The sequence below is a fragment of the Aphelocoma coerulescens genome, chromosome 5 (assembly GCF_041296385.1).
Source record: "Aphelocoma coerulescens isolate FSJ_1873_10779 chromosome 5, UR_Acoe_1.0, whole genome shotgun sequence".
Classification (NCBI taxonomy): Eukaryota; Metazoa; Chordata; class Aves; order Passeriformes; family Corvidae; genus Aphelocoma; species Aphelocoma coerulescens.
The window spans coordinates 47758787-47764237 of NC_091019.1; positions in this window are offsets into that span (position 1 = coordinate 47758787).

Sequence of the window (5451 nt, forward strand, 5' to 3'; positions counted from 1 at the left end):
TTAACTGCAGAAGAAAAGAGAGAAGAAGGGAGTGGAAGGAAAGGGAGGGGAAAGGGAAGGGAAGGGAAGGGAAGGGAAGGCAAGGCAAGGCAAGGCAAGGCAAGGCAAGGCAAGGCAAGGCAAGGCAAAAAACTTACATCTCTTTGGCACCATGATTCCCCTTATTTGCCCCCACTAACATGGGGTAGCTGTGCTTTTTGTATGCCTGTCAGAGCTTTACTTTCTCTGTAACTGCAGGTTTCAAAATAGTTTGGTTGTTAATTTGTCCTGTCCCCTGTACCTCCACTGGCATTGCAGACGGGGCTGTATGAAAAGAGTTGGTGCAGGTGCCATTCTGTCCATGACAGGTGTCGTTTGGGTCACAAGCAGCCAGGGATGAAGTCGATATCGGATTCCACAGTATTAAGTAACCAAAAAAAAAAAAGCAAAAAGGGGGGTGGTAGGGGTGTTGGCTTTTCATCAGTAGATTGCTTTGTAAAGAATAGCATAACCATCTAGTAACAAGGTTGAGAGCTAATCTTTCCCACAGCTGTAACATATAGGAGCATTATCCAGAGCTATTTATCAGTGCAGAGCAACACCAGACAAAATTCAGAATGCAATTCCTTAGCACTTCAGTGCTGTTTCTTTAGCAAGCACTGTCAGATTTCTTTCTAAACCCTCTCTCTTTCCATTTATCTATTGCCTGCTTTTCTCTTAAGGTTACGAAAGATATTTAGTGTGTGTAATTAATAAAACATTTCATCCTCTTTATTTTTAAAGTGTTAACCTGTAAATAGAAAATATGAAGTATTTGACTTTCTACTGTTTCAGAGCTGAAAGTCTTCTGTCTAAACTTTGTTTTAGTGCATGCTTTACACCAGTTACTGTATCTCTGAGGAAAATGAAAATTAAAAAGCCTACATTTATCACCCCCCTTCTTGTGGCTCCTACACAAGAATATCAAGACTATGTACATAAGAACTGTCTCATGTTCAACTGACTGTCTGACAATACCCGTCTGGGCCCTTCAGAAGAAGAAATGTGATAGTACTGCATTTTCTTTCATGTCTCATCCTGCAGTTGAACCTGATTTCATCTTAAGTGTTTGGATGCTGTGCTAATGATGAAGTACGAATTGAGAGGTGGAGAGAGATTCTGTATACCTGGAATATAATTTCACAGTTACATTTGTAGCCATAGAATTGCAGATGGTGTGAAAACAGTGTTGATTAAAATAATCAGTCTAGCACTTAATAGCACTTTAGGTTTTCAAATACAACACATTAATAGATTAATCTTTGCCACACCCCATGGGGTATTTTCCTTTGCATTTCCTATATACATAAACTGAGAAATTTCACACAGAGGAGATAGGCTGGAATTTAATTTGTTGTTATACAGCTTTTGATCTCACTGAGTACTGCTCTGTGACAGAAGTAACTGACTTCTGGTGATTTTAATTTCTTGCTTAATTTATCCAGCCCTGTGAGCCCTCGGTTACTTCATCAGTAGGCTGGATAAAGTAAGAAGGTAAAGAAGTTGTCACTGTCATGAAATTTTTCTAGCCCTTTCTTCTCTCCTGCTTAAATTGTTCCCCAGTCAGCATAGCAGAGAAAAGGGTGTAACATGGGCCAATTCAATGAGGTCTAACCAGTTTTAGCTCCTTCAGATGGTGCATTGGCCACAGGCTTTATAAGTTACCCTCCTCTTCTTTCTCATGTTACCTTTTGTTAGGATGGTGGGGAGGGAACAAGAAAGCAACTGTGATGGCTGACACAGCTAGGCTGTTTAAGAGGAGCAATATAAGTAGATGTTGTGTTGCTTAGGTACCAGAATAATTTATTTTACTGTGGCAAGTGTCTTGTGGGGGGGCAGGGGTGGGAATCAAACAGAAAGCCAGGCATTCTACGGTTGATGAAGGTGGCTTTTGGACTGTAAAGTGTGTTTTTATTGCATCGTTTATCTCAAATAAATAATTGAGGTTCAGCAACTCCTGACAGGAAATGACATGAAGACCAGCCTTGCTTTAGGCTGAAGTAGAAGCATCTATCATGTAAATGAACTCTGAACCGTGCCAGCAGGATGCATACATTGAAGGGATAATGGGTGGATGATATATTTTGTTATCCTAGGCCTTATTTATCTACTTCAATTGGGTTTGTTTTTTTTTTTTTTTTTAAACAAGCAGCTATAGTGATAATTGCCAAATGTCTTCTTCTATATAATAGAAGAAACATGATTATCTAAAGAGCTTCAGAACATGTGAAACCATAATCAGGTACTGAAGGATTAGCTGAGCGGATGGTCTCAGGTTTGCTTGTACATCTGTTTTCTTCCCCATTTCTGTTACAAGCCTCTATACATCCCTCAGGGCAACTTAGATTTAGAGTAAGAGAACCTGGGTAGAATACCAAGTTACATGACCGTGGACATACATATCTGCTTATTGGCTGAGGAGCTAACTCAAAACAGTTTAATGTCCTAACTCGGAACCATGAATTTCCCTGGTCCCAGTTTCAGAATAGGTGTGCTCACAAAGTCAACAGAGCATCTGCAAGACATTGGTCTAGGCTTACCAGGTCATTATAGAGTTACAGTGGACTAGCTTGGACAACTACCTTTCTTCTCAAGCTGTTACAGTTTGTTTTTCTGTCAATTTTCCCTGTTTTGAATATGTTCTCCAGAAAGTGCATGGTTTGCGGCCTCCTAAGTTCTCATCATCACTTTCACAAGTTCCCAAATGGCAAACCAAGCAATGGGGGTGAGTTTCCTCAGTAGCTCAGCCAGCCTCACAGCTCATTGAACTGATGTGCAGCCTTACTGGCTGCACAGTCACTTTCTCAACTGAGTTAATAGAGCAACTAGTTAAAGATCAGTCATCACAAACACCACTTTCTTTATAGCAATATTTGCTGGTCATATCAATGGCTAGTAAACACAACACTGTAAAAATCTGTGATCTACACAGGTAACTGAAATTACAGAAGCAGCTTTTGACAAATAGTTGTCCAGCTATCTTTGCACAGTGTGAGCAGACAGTTGAAACCATTTACTTTTAAAGTGCACTAATACCGGCAAATGCAGTGGTACAGGGCTGCCTCAGTGAATTGTGTGCTTCTGTCATCTTAAATGGTATGCTGTAGCATGTTAGAAATGTCTGTTCCAAATCCACATCTTATTTGTGCACTAGTTCAGAAACAACAGATCTCACCCATCTTAAGACAAGCAAGAGATGTTGCTATCCCCATAACATGGGAGTACATCTCACTGCTTTGAAATATGAGGACAGTAAGAAAAGACAGTGGGAATTATTAACAGTTTCATTGACCCATTTGTAAATTACTTAAAGGAATGTCCAGAGAGACCAAAATGACCACAGAGAACTGTTACCAATTCTTAAAAATGTGTAAATCTCTATTAAGTGCGTTAATGGCATCACGAGCTTCAGAGCATAAGGCTGCTATTGTATCCTAGAGAACTAAAGCAAATCAAAGGCAGGTCTGGTATCAGATTTAGAAGGAGTGACTTCCAGTCCTAGATCAATCTGTCCTTTAACTACTTCAAGTCTATGTACAATGCCAGCCAATGATGTCTTTTAGATGGTGACTGTTACTGTGTTGATTTCAAAGAGGTTGCATAGATGTGACTGTAATTGCATGTAGTAAATCACCCAGAAAGATTCAAACTAACTGGTACAATCTTATTTATCAAGAGAAGTTCTGTATTTCTCATGTGGGTCCTTGGGTTATCAATATCATGTAGACCCACATGACATTGAATCTGAGCTGGGGGATCACATTCAGACCCTAGAAACAAATTAATTTCTGTGTCCAGATAATTTGCAATGCTTTTTACTAATTTGCTCTATGTAGACTTTGGGGCCAGGAAGTATGCATTTTCCTTGAAGAAAAAAAAGAAAAATTGGAGTAAACATCTGAATAAATTTGCTTTTTAAAAACAGTATCTTTAAATTAGTGTTGAAAACATAATTTTATGTAAATTCTTCTGTACTGAATTATTAGTATGTTCAGTCCTTGCTACTCCACACATCACCTAGCAATCATGGAGAAAGAATTCCAAGTTGTAATGCAAAGTGTAGCCCCGAAGCAGCACCTGCAAAGTGACATCAGATCTGACTCCCTGTGTATGAAGTACATGTGTGCACATAGAGACTGGTTTACTTTTGGAGAGCAACCTCTTGTTAAATAATATAGAGCAACTTTTTAACTGCATCCAACTTTATTCTTTACTGATATTGGAAAACGAGAGAAAATTATCATCCAATTATAAGGCTTGGGATTTCAGAGATAAAGATGTAGTATCTAGGCTGTGACAGAATGTAGTATCTGTTGGTTGTCAGTCTCTTTATAAACATTAATGATCCATTTCTTTTGGGCATGGACTGTACAAGAATATAACAGCTCTTCCATCCTCAAGGTCCTTGTACTGATCTAAGGCAAAGATTCAGTACAGTGAGGAACATAAGTGCTTACTGAATTATCACAACTACCTTCTCATGCTCAAGAGAGGACTTGAAATTGCCCCAAACTAGTGGGCAGACCTTTTTTTGCAAGAGGGTTATGGAGAGGTAGAGGAAGAAGTGACTTTCTTTTGTTCTTTGGGAGTCACCATGCTGTTCAGGGAACAGTGCCAAACAAGTCTTGCTCATGTTGTTCTTTCATAAGTAGTTGAAATGCTTTGACACTGGGGGAAAATGTCTTTCTCCCCTTTCCAACTCTTCAATTTCTCTTTTCCCCTTCCAGTTCTCTGTCGTGCTGCTCCATCCTTTCCCCTGTCCAGTGCTTTACTGAGATAATGTAACTTTCTGATACTTTTCTCTAGGTTAATTGTCTCACAGGTGTGAAAACTGAATCATCTTGTGAGTCCAACAAGTACTGCTCTTAAGTGTATGTGGATGGAGTGGAATGAAGGGGAAGAGAAGGATCCCTCCCTTTTATCTTGGACTGTTCCTGCCATCTCATCTCAAGAAAATATTGTTTGAGTTGATAGGGCTTCTGTGAGAGGTTCAGACTGAACAGTAGCTGTTGTATAATCTGCATTTCTTCTGAAAAGTGATGCAGAAGTAGATGAGACAGGCCTTTAGAGCTTCAGACACCAACTTATCTGCAAATGTCCAGCCTCTGTGTTTCTGACATGGTAATTCAGTTACACCATTAAGCTGAAACTATCTTCTAGATTTTTCATCAAATGTTATCAAGACAATATATTTTCTATTGCCTTATAGGACATGTTCTCCACACAGAGATAACAGCTGAGATAGGCTCTTCCACAAGGTCTCCTTAGAGATGATAGACAGGAACTACTTAGACAGAATGAGGAGGGAGTAAGCAAATGTGCTGTTCAGTCCATCTCATCTCCTTATACTGCAGAGTAGGTAAGTGTTTGTGGCTTGAAGTGCTGAGGGATCCCAAATGAGTCCTTTCTGCATGTACACTTTGAATTTTAACG